Here is a 13,073-nt window from a genome sequence, read left to right as displayed (position 1 = left end):
CTAGGTTTATGTATTCCGAAAACAAAAGGCCTAGTTTAGCCAGTTAAAGGGGAATTCATTTTGGCTGTTTCTTTAATAAACTGTCCCCAGCTGCTGTTCCAATGGAGACCTTGTTAAAAGCCTACATAAGTCTGGCAACTTTACAACATAACCTAGAAATTTAACTTAAACGCTGACTACAAAAAAAAGTCAGATTAGTACGAAAAGGTTTTGACTCTTATCTACCAAATACCAGCATTCAGTCCTTAGACTGTCCTTTTTCTTTGGTCCTTTTTGTTTTACAATTTTACTACATTATCGTAGTTTGTCCATTGGGAAAGTACTCTAATGCAGCTAAACGATTACCCAATGCTGATCAATGCAACTGTCAACTTCACAGAACAGATCCGTATAATGAATCATTGCTTTAAAAGCTCATTTACGTTATAATACAGCATCTAATAGAGACATTGTAAAGTGCCAAAACCTTTTACAGCCACTTTACAGAATATTCTAGACTCCTCAGTCAGTTTTGTATTTTCTCCACAAACTTTTACACCAAGTGTATTACTAATGTACATCCAAATGTTCAAGCCAGCAGATGAAATGGCATGTGGGATGAAATCCAATTTTGGTCGCCCTTTAAAATGGGGAGCCTGATCTCAATGTGGGTGTATGGGCTTTTTGCATACCAAGCATCCTCAAGCCACAGAAAGGTCAGAGGACAAAAACACAAGGTTAGCAATGAGGAGGAAAATCATATTACCGCTCAACAAATTTGCTTTCACACCCATAGGAAAATTCAGCCCAAAAACTCAACAAAATTAACATAAACAAGATAACAGTAATGGAAATATTAATGGTATAAACAGCAACAATTTAGTAGGATTAAATTGTTTCCGAAAGTGGGTTTTAATAGAAGTAGATAAGAACATTGCAAACATCAAACTATAATCTTCCAAAGTTCTCTTTTGTGGGTTCAACTCGTCACTGCATTCATTAATAACTTAGATAATGGGATTGGAAACCATATATCCAAATGTACAGCATAAAAAAGTTGGCAGTTTTGCAAGCAGCATCGATGGGAGGGTCAAATTAGCAAGAGAAATTGATAAACCAAGTGGATGAAAAAGGTCTGGTAAATCAGTTTCAATGGAGAAAAATCTGTAATAGAAAACCCAATATGATTTTAAAAGCCTATACAAAATGGAACTGTATGAACAACTTCTGCACAGGAAGATAACTCAACAAAAATATTTGAAATTGAATTATAAGAATTCCTGCTTCTCTAAGAAATAGAATAATTGTTTGATGTGGTAGTGTTGCAAAAATAAATAAGTCAAACAGCAAAGTGAGCTGCTAAGATGGAGTCGCCATATCTCTTGACACATTCTTGTGTTCTCACAGTCAGATCATGGATATTTTTCAAAAATGAGTTTTACCATTATTATCGTTGTTCACATTTCTAGATTATTTTGTGTATACTTGTCAGTGTGCACAACATACTACTAGTTAAAATAAGTGGTTGGAGGATGGCACAAGATTATGCTCCACAGTACATAATTTGTAACAGCCATGTACTGGCTGTGTGTTATTATCTTAGGTCTAATACTTATGAAGTTATCCAACAAGCATTTTTAAAACGAGTGTTGCATGTGTGTATATAGGAGAGGAAAAAAAAAGTTGACAATTTTTTCATTTTGTGTCTTAAACAGCTTTATTAACTTCTTTAGACATTAATGGATTGATTTATCATTCATTGACTACAGTGATGTAAATCCTATTCTATCCACAGAATGGCGCCAAAGTGACTGGGAAATGTGGAGGTTATTGTGGCAAATGCATCCCATATTCAGGAACAGGATTATATGTACAGTTGCTTTAGCTCAGGTATTTATTGTTTTAAGTACTTTCTCAAAAGTTTCTTCAAATTCAGGAACAACCAGTCCCAGATCAATAAGTCCAATACAACTGCAGCCTAAAACATCATGCGTTACGTCAATATTGCATAATTCTACTTTCTCTGAAAGTTGCACCAATAACAAAATAATGAATAAGCTTTACAAAAGGAAGTATTGGTCAAAGTTTCCTTCATTGGTAAACAGAAATCCTTTGAGCTCCACTCTACTAGGAAAAATATGGCAGGGCAGGAGTTCTGCCTACCATTTATAGCTCGTTCAAGCTCCACATTCAAGGAATCCCAAATCCCATCAGCGTAAAAAAGATCTAATAATTTATCCTGAAGTGTTATCCTCAGGAAAGTCCATTAATATGCAAATGATTTATATTGCCTCCTAAAACCAAGATTAGATTCTTTCATCCCATTTATGCAGCAGGTATGCTTGCTTCCTGCAGGTGTATGTGGTGATTATAACGTGGTCAGCCAAGTGGACCTCATAGAATATGAGTTCCCTTACTGGAGCTGTTAATCTGGTCCAATCAGGGAGCCCTCGCCGACAGATAAGAACAAGAGTGTCAGACATCCTGCTGACTCTAAGAGCTGGCTCAGAGGGAACTGGATCAGTGTCAAAGACTCTCCACGTGTAAATAAAGGGTGATTTGATGACTGGATACCAGCCTCTGTGGAGTTATTTCAGTCTCAAGGTAAGTATGTCAGCATGCCTTTAAGAGTCATGCTCATGATATCTTAATGTATCATAGCATGTGACTTGAAGGTTGAAAGGTCTCACACTCAATTTTGCCCCAGATCATTTGAAGTATAATATTCAACTGGAATAAAACTCTTCTGCTGAAAACAGTCACTACCTTATCAAATGTCTCTTTCAGGATCAATTATATTATGGGGGGGAGTGGGGAGCTCCTTACATATTCTTGAGGAATCAAAGGAGGGTGACACATTAAAGTCTGGATTGTTACATCTTTGTTGTGAACCCTTCACCAGTGAAGACATTTGTACCTCAGTGGGTCCTCTGAGGTAGTGGTACAGGTTGGGTGCACCTCACATTATAGCAGGAGAGTAGGAGGGCAGCAAGGTTAGCCTGTGGTTAGTCATCCTCAGAGGAAAGAGGTTCAGTTGAGCCCTGCTCAGCTGGGAGAAGATGCAAAGATTTGGGGTCATGAAAATTCAAGATGAGATATTTTTGTCACATGTCAGAAGTTAGCTGAAACACTGCAGAATCATGGGATGAGAATGGATGAGACCCACACACTTCACAATGACTGTATTTCAAAGCTCATCAGCTCCTTCATTGAGAGAGTGACTAATCTCATTGAATACCACATCCATATCATTTAAAGTAGGAAAGGCAGACAGAATGTATGTTACAGATTATAGGATTGATGGATCAATGACACAAATTATACAAAGAAGCGTGGCATGAATGCCAGCTGTTCTCCAGTTGATGTTTCCCTCCAGTGATCAAGGATGCCATGAAAGGATTGAGGATCTAGCAGATGGTGATGAAAATGTCAAACCTCATAAGGCTTCAAAATCATCATCAGCCACTTCTGTAGTCCCTCTGACAAAGGAACTATCTGTATCTTTACAGTCTGTTACAGAGACTGCTCCTGATGTGATACTAGTACAAGATTCTTTGGAGCACTCTATCCTTCCTGGAACGTCCATAGTGAGCCCAACTGTCAAGAGGTTCAGGCAGGCATTAGCAAGGAGGTTGATTCCAACTCACCCGCAGCCACAAGAGAAGCAACTTGAAAGAGTGGGCATGAGCGAATGTCACTGTGTTGGTGATGTCAATTTGTGATCTCTTGTGTTTTTGTTATAAACTGTATTAAAGTGTTGTGCAATAAATCACTAGGAACTTTGATACACTGAGACAAACTTGTGTTTCCTTGTCGTCATGATGAATGGAAGGAGAATGAAAAATAAGAATTAACAAAGTAAATGAGTGTGCGAGGGGATGTTGTTTCAGGAGAAACTCTGGAACCTTGCACTGTTTGTGCCATTGGAAGGTATCTGTCCTTTGTTCTTAATGGATGCTTGACTACAGGACAATGAAGGGATCGCCAAATGTCTCGCAGATTGCATGCTTCTCAAGTGAAACATGGCAGAGATGATGGGCTCATTCTGATTCAGACATTTTAATAAGCATGCTATCTCCCGAGCCTACTATGGCAACATCCCGACTTAGCCTTTAAGGAACAAGGATCCATGTTGTTTGAGTGACGGCGTAATTGGTGTTGAATTTGGTGGGTTTCATCTTCAATATATTACTTCATGAAAATTTGATGGGAGGATTCAAGAAGATTGCTCCTACTCTTTCCTCACTAGCATTTGCTGCACTTATTCGAAGAAATGCAATTGACGCGTTTACTCCCTACCAAAAAATTTCACCCAAGGATTTTCATCCAGTGAATTTAAAGTACATTGAATTAACTCCAGAGGCTGATATCCTGTCACCAAGTCACCTTCCATTTACAAGTGAAGAGCCTTTGATACTGATCCATCTCCCTCAGAGTCAGCTGTCCGAATGATCAGGATGTTCCTCCTGTTCTGATTTGTCAGCCGGAGCTCCCTGATTGGGCCAGATTAACAGTCCCAATCAGAGAACTCATATGCTATGAGGTCCACCTGGCTGATCTCATTACAATCACTAGATGCCCGCCCCTCTGAGTCCGAGGACATAGGCCAGTTTTTTTTTTTGTAGCTCCTCCTGGGGCATTTTAGTACCAGCTCAGGTTCCTCCAACTCTACCTCTGATACAAGCAGCATGTAATGCACAGTAGCTTGCCTCTTGTGCCCGGAGTGTATCAGAAGAAATTCATTCTCCTCTTCAGGCAGCAAAGGCGTCGAGGTGGCGACATCGGCTGTGTCCATTTCAGATTCCAAGGTATCTTCAATGCTGACAGAAAGGGAGAACTTACAGCTTCTGGAAAGGCCATCGAGGAGCCTATCGCATTTTGCTCCCGCACTGTTTGCGAGTTTGCAGCTGTCATATGGTCCACGTGCTTGTTCAGCATGACGCACTTACCCAAATTTTATACATGACTGGACCTGACCTCGCATCAACCATACCCCTTACCCATGCAGGGCCATTCCTGTGGTGCCTACATCAAACTTCATCCCCTTAGCAGAATCTTGTGTCCGACATTGGCATTCCTGATGCCATTTCACCAACACCCTTGCCCCCTTCCCACTTCCACCATCCCCAGTGTCCAGGAAGATCAAATTTAACCAGATGCAGAGTCTTCTCCCCATTAGCTACTCTGCAGGAGCTATCCCTGTAGGTGCATGAGGGGTGGTCCCATAATCAAAGAGGAACTGGGACAATTTGGGATCTAGTGAAGCTAAAGGCTGTTTCTTTAAGCCTGCCTTCAAAGTTTGGACTGCTCTTCCTGCAGATAATTGAATAATGGATGGTGTGGAGCTGTCCTTATTTGACAAAAACCATTCGACTTTGGAAAATATTCAAATTCCCTGCTGTTAAACAATGGTCCATTATTTATGACCAACACTTCCGGGAGTCTGTGTATTGCAAACGTTGCGTGCAGTTTTTCTATCATCATCACTGTTTGTGACGAATGAACTCTATACACATCCAGCCACTTTGAGTGGGCGTCCACAATGACTAAGAACATTGAGCTCATGAAAGGACCTGCATGGCTGATGTGTAACCGAGTTTAGGGTTTACCCAGCCATTCCCACAAATGTGGGGGAGCTGCTGGTGGTAATTTTTATTCTTGTTGGCACTCTGGACACTGCCCCACCAACACAGCTTTCTGGCCACCAGACATAACTTCTTGTCAACATCTTTGTTTTGGACACCCCTGGATGACCCTAGTCGAGTTCAGCCAGTATCTGGTGGCAATATTTGCTCAGGATAATCACGCTTGCTCCAAATAATAATATGCCATCTTCTACTGTGATACGGTCTCTCCAAGTCCATAAAGATTTCAACTCTGGTTGTGACAGCTCTTTCATTTCCCCCATCACCACCAGCAGTTTCATTTTGCCAGGACCAGATCCTTCTGTGTCCAAAGTCTGATATTGTTAGTTGTGACTGGAAATGTGTCCAGAAAATTTAAAATCATTACAGACTCTTGCAGTGGCGGTACCCACAGGTGGTGTATCTCCCAGAGGGAGGCGGCTCAACGCATCTGCATTTGCTGCTTGGCCTCCTGGACGGTGTTCCAACTTTTAATTATATTAACTTAGTATTACAGCCCACTGCTGAATTCTGCTTAAAGCTATGGGTGGCACTGTCTTGTCTTCTTTAAGTAGACCTGGCAGGGGTTTGTGTCTGTTATTATTACTAATTTACACCTGTAAAGATATTGATGGAGTTTCCTGACTCCAAATATGACAGCCAAAATTTCCTTCTCTATCAGGGTATATTTACACTCTGCTTTAGCCAAAGTCCTGGAAGCATATGCTATTGGGTGTTCCTCACAACTGGGCATCTATGAGCTAATACTACCCTGATGCCATACAGGGAGGCACTGCATGTCAATACCAGATCTCGCTTGAGATTGTAGAGGATAATAGCTTTTTCTTCAATTCCCTGTGAAGTTTCCCTCATAATTCACCAGCCAAGAAAGACCTAAGTTCTGCTGCAGATGTGGGATCTGGGGCACTTTTGATAACTCTCACTTTATCTTCCAACGGGTGTAACCCAGCGTTGTCGATTCTCTAGCCCAAGTAGGTCACTTGGGGTGCCTGTATCACACATTTTTCCCTTTGAAGGCATACGCCTACCTGGGAGAAACATCTAAGGACTATGTCCAAGTTCTCCAAGTGCTTCTTAGTGGTCTTTCCTTTTATTAGCACATTGTCTAGATAAATGGAAACCTGAGGTAGACCTTTAGGTATTAATTGTAGCATACTTCTGGGAATCCTCATCTAACAATAGTTGCAAGTATGCACGGTTCATGACCATGAAGGACACACTGCCCCCACCACCCGCTAGCTTTGTGTATAAGTCCAGCTGCACAAAATGGTTTTCAGTTTGTTTAAAATCTCCACAAAGACAAATGACCCATCAGGTTTCATAATCGATAGGAACGGTGCTGCCCATTCTGCAGACTGGACTGGTTTGATGATTCCTTTGCTTGCCAGCCTTCTGATTTCTGCCTCTACTTTTGCCCGTAAGGCAAATGGCACTGGGTAGGCCTTGCATCATGGAATTGCTTCCTGGTCAACATGCAAGGTGGCCTTGGCTCTTTTGATAGTCCTAGACCTTCTTGATAAAATTCCAGGTACTTAATTAGGACTTCACTCAGGCAACATTTTTTTAATTAAAAATGTTGTGCCAATCAAGGTGAATCTTTCTCAACCAATGTCATCCCATCAAGCTTCAGCCTGAGCTTTTTGCAACAACCAGTGGTAACTGAACCAGCTGCTTCTCATAAGAGACCAGAGCAAAACTGGTACCCTTAATCTGTGCAGGTTCCCTGGTTGAGGTTCTCAGCCTAGCTGAGGTCTTGCACAAACTTAAGGGTTGGAGTCCAGAGAAAGTTTTGTTAAAGACTGGTTCTGCGATCACTGAAATGGCTGCGCCAGTATCAACCTCCATTAGAACCTGGTGACTATCTAATCAGACGTTTATTTTGATTGGTTCTGATTTGAATGTTGCCAAACAATTTAACTGTTCCAAAGCCTAAGAGTTCACTTACAACATTTAGGTCTAGTGGGACTCTTTTGCTGTCTCAAGTCCGTAAAACAGCAGCAACTACAATGGCTTGCCGGATCCCGCTGAAGAAAACTTCAACTGTTTGGCCAACGCCTGGCTTTGTTTTGGGGTTTTTCTGTGGGCTAACCTCAAGTCTCTCTGTTCAGGATATGTCCTGAGTGAGGCTAGGCAATTGCCTTCACTCAAGTGGTGTTCGCTATGCTCAGTCAGACTGGCATGGGTGTCTTATTCCATTGGAATAGCCTGCAACTCATATGCTCCACTTGCTACATTTTCTAATGATAAAGCCAGTTGTAGTGTCTGTTTGAAGTCTAGTTGGGTTTTAGCCAGTAGGAGCTTTTGCATGGTTACATCATTCATCCCCCATACCAAATGGTCTCTCAGCATCTTACTAAGGGTTAAACCAAAGTCACATGTCTCTGCCAGTCTTAACTTAGTCAAAAATCCCAATACACATTCTCTCAGTTATTGAATTGCCAAATAAAACTGAAAGTGTATCAGAATTAAAGGAGGCTTGGGATCGTAATATTCCTTAACTAATTCTGTCAACTCTTGAAAGGTTTTAGTACTTGGTGCCTTAGGAAATGTAAGGCTCCCAATAACCAAAAAAGCTGTGGGCCCACAAGCTGTCAGGAAAATGACTTGGCACTTTTCATCTGCCCCAATATTGTTTGCCCAGAAAAAATAATGCATTCTTTCCACATACTGGGTGCAGTCTTCAATGGCAGGATCGAATGTCTCAAGTTTCCCAAATAACAATATGATGCAGAAATGCTTTCCCCAATTCAAAGACAACTGTTGCAAGTGAATTTCTTCAGGAACATGCTTTTCTGTCATTTCATGGAGGCTGGTATCCCGTCACCAAGTCACACTTTATTTCCACATCGAGGGTCCTTGACACTAGCCCAGCTCTCAGTGTGAGCAGAACCTTCTGTTTATATCTGTCAGCTAGAGCTCCCTGATTGGACCAGATTAACAACCCCAGTCAAGGAACTCATATTCTATGAGGTCCACCTGGCTGACCTCATTACCATCACTACAGAGTCCTAGCGCAAAACCTGAGGCAGTGGGAGGAGGGGTGGCAGAGAGATATCATAGGGGTTTACTCATGCTGTGACTCACCTTGTTCCTCCCTTACAGTCTTAGTATCAAATTTGTCTGCCATATGATCATTTTTGCTAAAGTATTTTTGAGTACTGATGTTCACACTTGATGTTCTGCCAAATTATGTAGTTCAGGTGCACCGCACAGGCAATTGGATTCTTCCTCATCTGTGAAAGCAGCAGTTGGTACTTCATCACTGAATGTGTTTACTTGTCAATTTGTTTGCTCTATTGTCATTAAAATATAATATTGTACATCTGTACAAGAGAAATGTATAAGGACATATTTTTATAACACATGCAAAACAGTTGATCAATTTGCTTGTTAATTAACATTTATATTGGTGAAATAGCTCATTAGTTTTTTGAAAAGTATTCAAACTCCTCGAGTTCTCTGCCTGGAGGCTGATTATTCACCTGATCATAGTAAAGTGCCATGATTTTTATTACAGATAGGACAAAGAGGCAGATCCAAATCCAATTCAGCTGGATCGGGAATTGAAAGCTGTGCTATTGGCAGTAAAATAATTCATACATTAGCTGAGTGAGCTAACCAGTTTCTGGTTGAAAAGTATTACAGGACTATTATTGAACTTACTATGTGATAAACTGTGTTCTTATTCCGAATTAAACAAAGTTCAACAAACAATACAATTCCAAATTATAGATTCTTTAAACTTTTTAGATTGTAAACTTCAATGAAAAATCATTATTTCTCTCTACGCTGAATTGGGGACTATACAGACAAAAGATTGTCTGGTACAAATAGCAATGAACGTAAAGGGTTACAAAAGGATGGACATAGGAAAGTAAAAGATTTAAGTATGAGCATTTCTGAAAACTATAAGCACACATTTGCTCTCTAAAATTAATGATTATGAAAACATATTAATTGCAAAAATAAGAATTTACTACAACAATCATTAGTACAGAAACAGTAATCTTCTATTTAAGTGCCTCAAAATGTGTTGTTCGGTTTTCACCAGACATGAACTATTCGTGCTATTATTTGCACTATATATTTTCAGCTTTTTATTATAGTTTGATATTTTTCAATTTTTTATGATTACATTTCCTAACTTAGTTCTATTTTGTAGATAATTTTGAAATCCTTTGTGTGCAAGAAAAAAGATGTTATTGTATTAGCAGCACAGATTTTCTGTTAACACCTTTCAGGTTATATTTTCATGATTTTGTAGTGTAGTCTATCAGTTCGCTCTTCATTTACAGGATTTGGGTAAATTTTGCTGTTGCATTCTTTGATTCAGTGGCTTGGTTTTAACTGAGTGATTATTTATCCTTTTTAGTAGGTGTTCAAGGCATGTGAATTATTAAGGAGGTGAAACATTATGTGAGGCAAGCTGGAACAAGATGAAGGGCAAACTCATATATACCTCTGTGATCTATGTCTGTTGATAACTCTGGACATTTTGATGTGTAATATTGTATTTATGATCTGTGTTTATATTTATTTCTCTTAAAAATGTTTTGTGAAAGGATACTTCTATGTTTTATCTTTAAATGTAAGGCTCCAACAGTGTAAAGCACTGTTTGTACATATAACACACAATATGTAGCTTTGTAAGAAAAGGTCATTTTATTGACACTCTATTTTTGACTTGTTTACTTATCACTACACATCTAGTAAACCAAAAACCAACTGAAAAGCCATTTTTAAATGGTGGTGCTATGTACTATATTGTGAGTGTTTTTAACTTGGAATTTACCTCTGCACTTTTAATCAGGAAACAAAAGAATATGTACTGTTATCACATTGAGTAATTTTGGTAAAGGTTATGTAAATATATGGGTATTTGCAGCCGTATGTTATTGCACTGGTTAACTTTCATTAGGCCTTATTAACCAAAAATGAGTACACTGGTAGAAAATTGTTAAGCAGGAAGAATAGATTCCATAAGGTCAAAGTGGCATAAAGGGAACAAAAATTGGGCTCACAATAAGTTTTTTTTATTTTGCAATAACAGTAACCTGTTGTGTAAATTAATGTGCTGCTGATAATAATATGTCAAATATTAATGCATGCTGTGACCATCTTGATGCACCTTAATTTACATGAAATATAATGGTTAACAGGCTGATTCACTTATATTAAGGATATGGTATGAAAAGCTGAAACAGCAAACCTCTTGTTAATTAAAATAACAAATAAAATTGCTAAATTTAGAACCACAAAACATGCAACATAGTATGTTAGAAGATTTTTTGTGACATAACTTTTGCAGAATTTTGTTATAAAAGATATAGCATCTTACTAAGTTGTTCAAAAGAAGAAGGGAACATTAGAAACTGCATTGATGTTTTAGGGGCATAACAGACTTTATGGTGCTATTTGTGGTGCAAGTAATTATAAGTTTAAAATATACTGGGAGCATGGTCGATATACATTAACTCTGTAAGACATGCTGCTAATTTTATTCAGTTTTGCAAGTGTGTGAATCCCTGTTATGTAAACATACGTATTAAATGATAAATAATATTATAACCTGCATGCTAATACATCATTCAAAACAGCTATTCAAGATTTGGGCTGAAGTAAATCAAGTAGCAACTTTATGATTGTGCTAATATATTTGATATTGTAGCAATAAAAAAAAAGTAATTTGAAATTCTTTGAAGCTGAATGCTGAAAAGAGTCCCAATAATTCTACTGCAAGATGCATAATTTTTCAGATGGTGGTAAATGCATGTACACCAAATTGGCTTTAGTAATACCATATCAAATCAATTGATGAATTGCAGCCATCTGTTTTATTATTGATTTGTTTTGTCAAAAGTGCAACAACAATAACATTATACTAATATGAGCATGAAAGAATCAGTCAGCATTAAGTAAATGCTGTGCGATGATAAACAAAATACCATTAGAGAATGGCAAGATAAATTTAAGTACATCTTACATGAAAATTTGTCTTTGTTTATTAGGTGGGTAAGTGGTCATTTTTAATTATTATATTAACTTCACCTAATTACAGTAGTTTCACAGTCTAAGTCTGTTAGTTTCATAATCTGAGTGGATTAGTTTAATTTTTCATACCAAACATTAAGTACAGACAAAGTTTCCTATTATTGTAAACTACATATAATTGCAACAGAACTCGTTTTGATTTTTCTAACACAATATTTATAATGTATTCCCTAAAACCAAAACTCTGCTTACAAGTATTACTTTACATGAAAGGGAAATTTTGAAGTTTTTGCATTAATCCAAGGCAAATCTTGCACTATGTGCCTAAACTTCAATGCAAAGGCACATTTTAATTTCATAATAAGCAATACGTCTTGGAGATACATCACCTCTATGAATATTTAAGATGTGTGCAGTTCAGCCTTATAGTACAGAATATCTGCTAAATGAATATTAATCATGGGTGTTTTAAATTCATTTAGAAATCGAACTGGTTGTACTCATTGTTACTACAAAAAAGAAATTGACATCATTTTATAGTAGTGTTACACTGTGCACTACAGTATAGTAAACCAATGTTACATTATTAAAGATGCTATTCATAGTTTAAATGTATTTATGACAAATATTAAAATATGCACTGGTAACTTAAAAATTGTTCACTATAACAAATAAATTATTTTGCTATATGTTACGAAGTTTAAAGTTTTTTTTTAATAAATGCAACCTTAAGAACTTTGGCCAAAAGTAATAGAAGCTTCAAAAGTTTCAGAAAGGTGATAGTGCATATCAGTGGTGAAAAAGACTGGAGGGTGGCTAATGTGGTGCCATTATTTAAGATAGGTGGTAAGGAAAACCAGGAAATGATGGACCAATGAGTCTGATGTCAGTGGTGGGTAAGTTGTTGGAGGGGATTCTGAGGGACAGTGTTTACATGTATTTGGAAAGGCAGGGACCGCTTAGGGATGGTCAACATGGCTTTGTGCATGGGAAGTTGTTTGTCATTGACTTGATTGAGATTTTGAAGGAGTAACAAAGAAGATTGATGAAGACAAAGCAGCGTATGATGTCTATATAGACTTCAACAAGGCATTCAACAAAGTTCTGCATGGCAGACTGGTTGGTAAGGTTAGATCGCATGGAATCCAGGAAGAGCTAGCTATCTGGATACAAAATTAGTTTGAAGGTAGGAGACAGAGGGTGGTATGGAGAGTGTTTTTTGGACTGGAGGCCTATGGCCAGAGGTGTGCCGCAAGGATCAGTGTTAGGTCCACTGCTCGTTGTCATTTACATAAATGGTTTGGATGTAAATATAGGAGATAGGTTTGCAGATGACACCCAAAATTGGTTGTGTAGTGTACAGAGAAGAAGGTTATCTCCGAATACAACAGCATCTTGATCGGATAGGCTGATGGAGTTTAATTTAGATTAATGTGAGGTGTTGCATTTTGGTAAAAC

General features: G+C 38.4%; 1 long non-coding RNA gene across 1 annotated transcript in view; it reads left to right on the top strand.

Annotated features, from left to right (window-relative positions):
• LOC125485096 overlaps nt 1-12,272 on the top strand; it is a 28,413-nt gene extending 16,141 nt beyond the window's left edge. The window contains exons 3-4 of the long non-coding RNA XR_007263857.1: nt 1,775-1,869; nt 9,997-12,272. This is a non-coding gene — a long non-coding RNA (uncharacterized LOC125485096). The remainder of the gene's footprint in view (nt 1-1,774; nt 1,870-9,996) is intronic.
• Nucleotides 12,273-13,073: the final 801 nt, after the last annotated feature.

Source organism: Rhincodon typus, chromosome 16, assembly GCF_021869965.1.
Source record: "Rhincodon typus isolate 14 chromosome 16, sRhiTyp1.1, whole genome shotgun sequence".
In the NCBI taxonomy this organism is placed as follows: domain Eukaryota; kingdom Metazoa; phylum Chordata; class Chondrichthyes; order Orectolobiformes; family Rhincodontidae; genus Rhincodon; species Rhincodon typus.
Note: the sequence above shows the minus strand (reverse complement) of the source record. Positions and strands in the feature narration are given on the sequence as shown.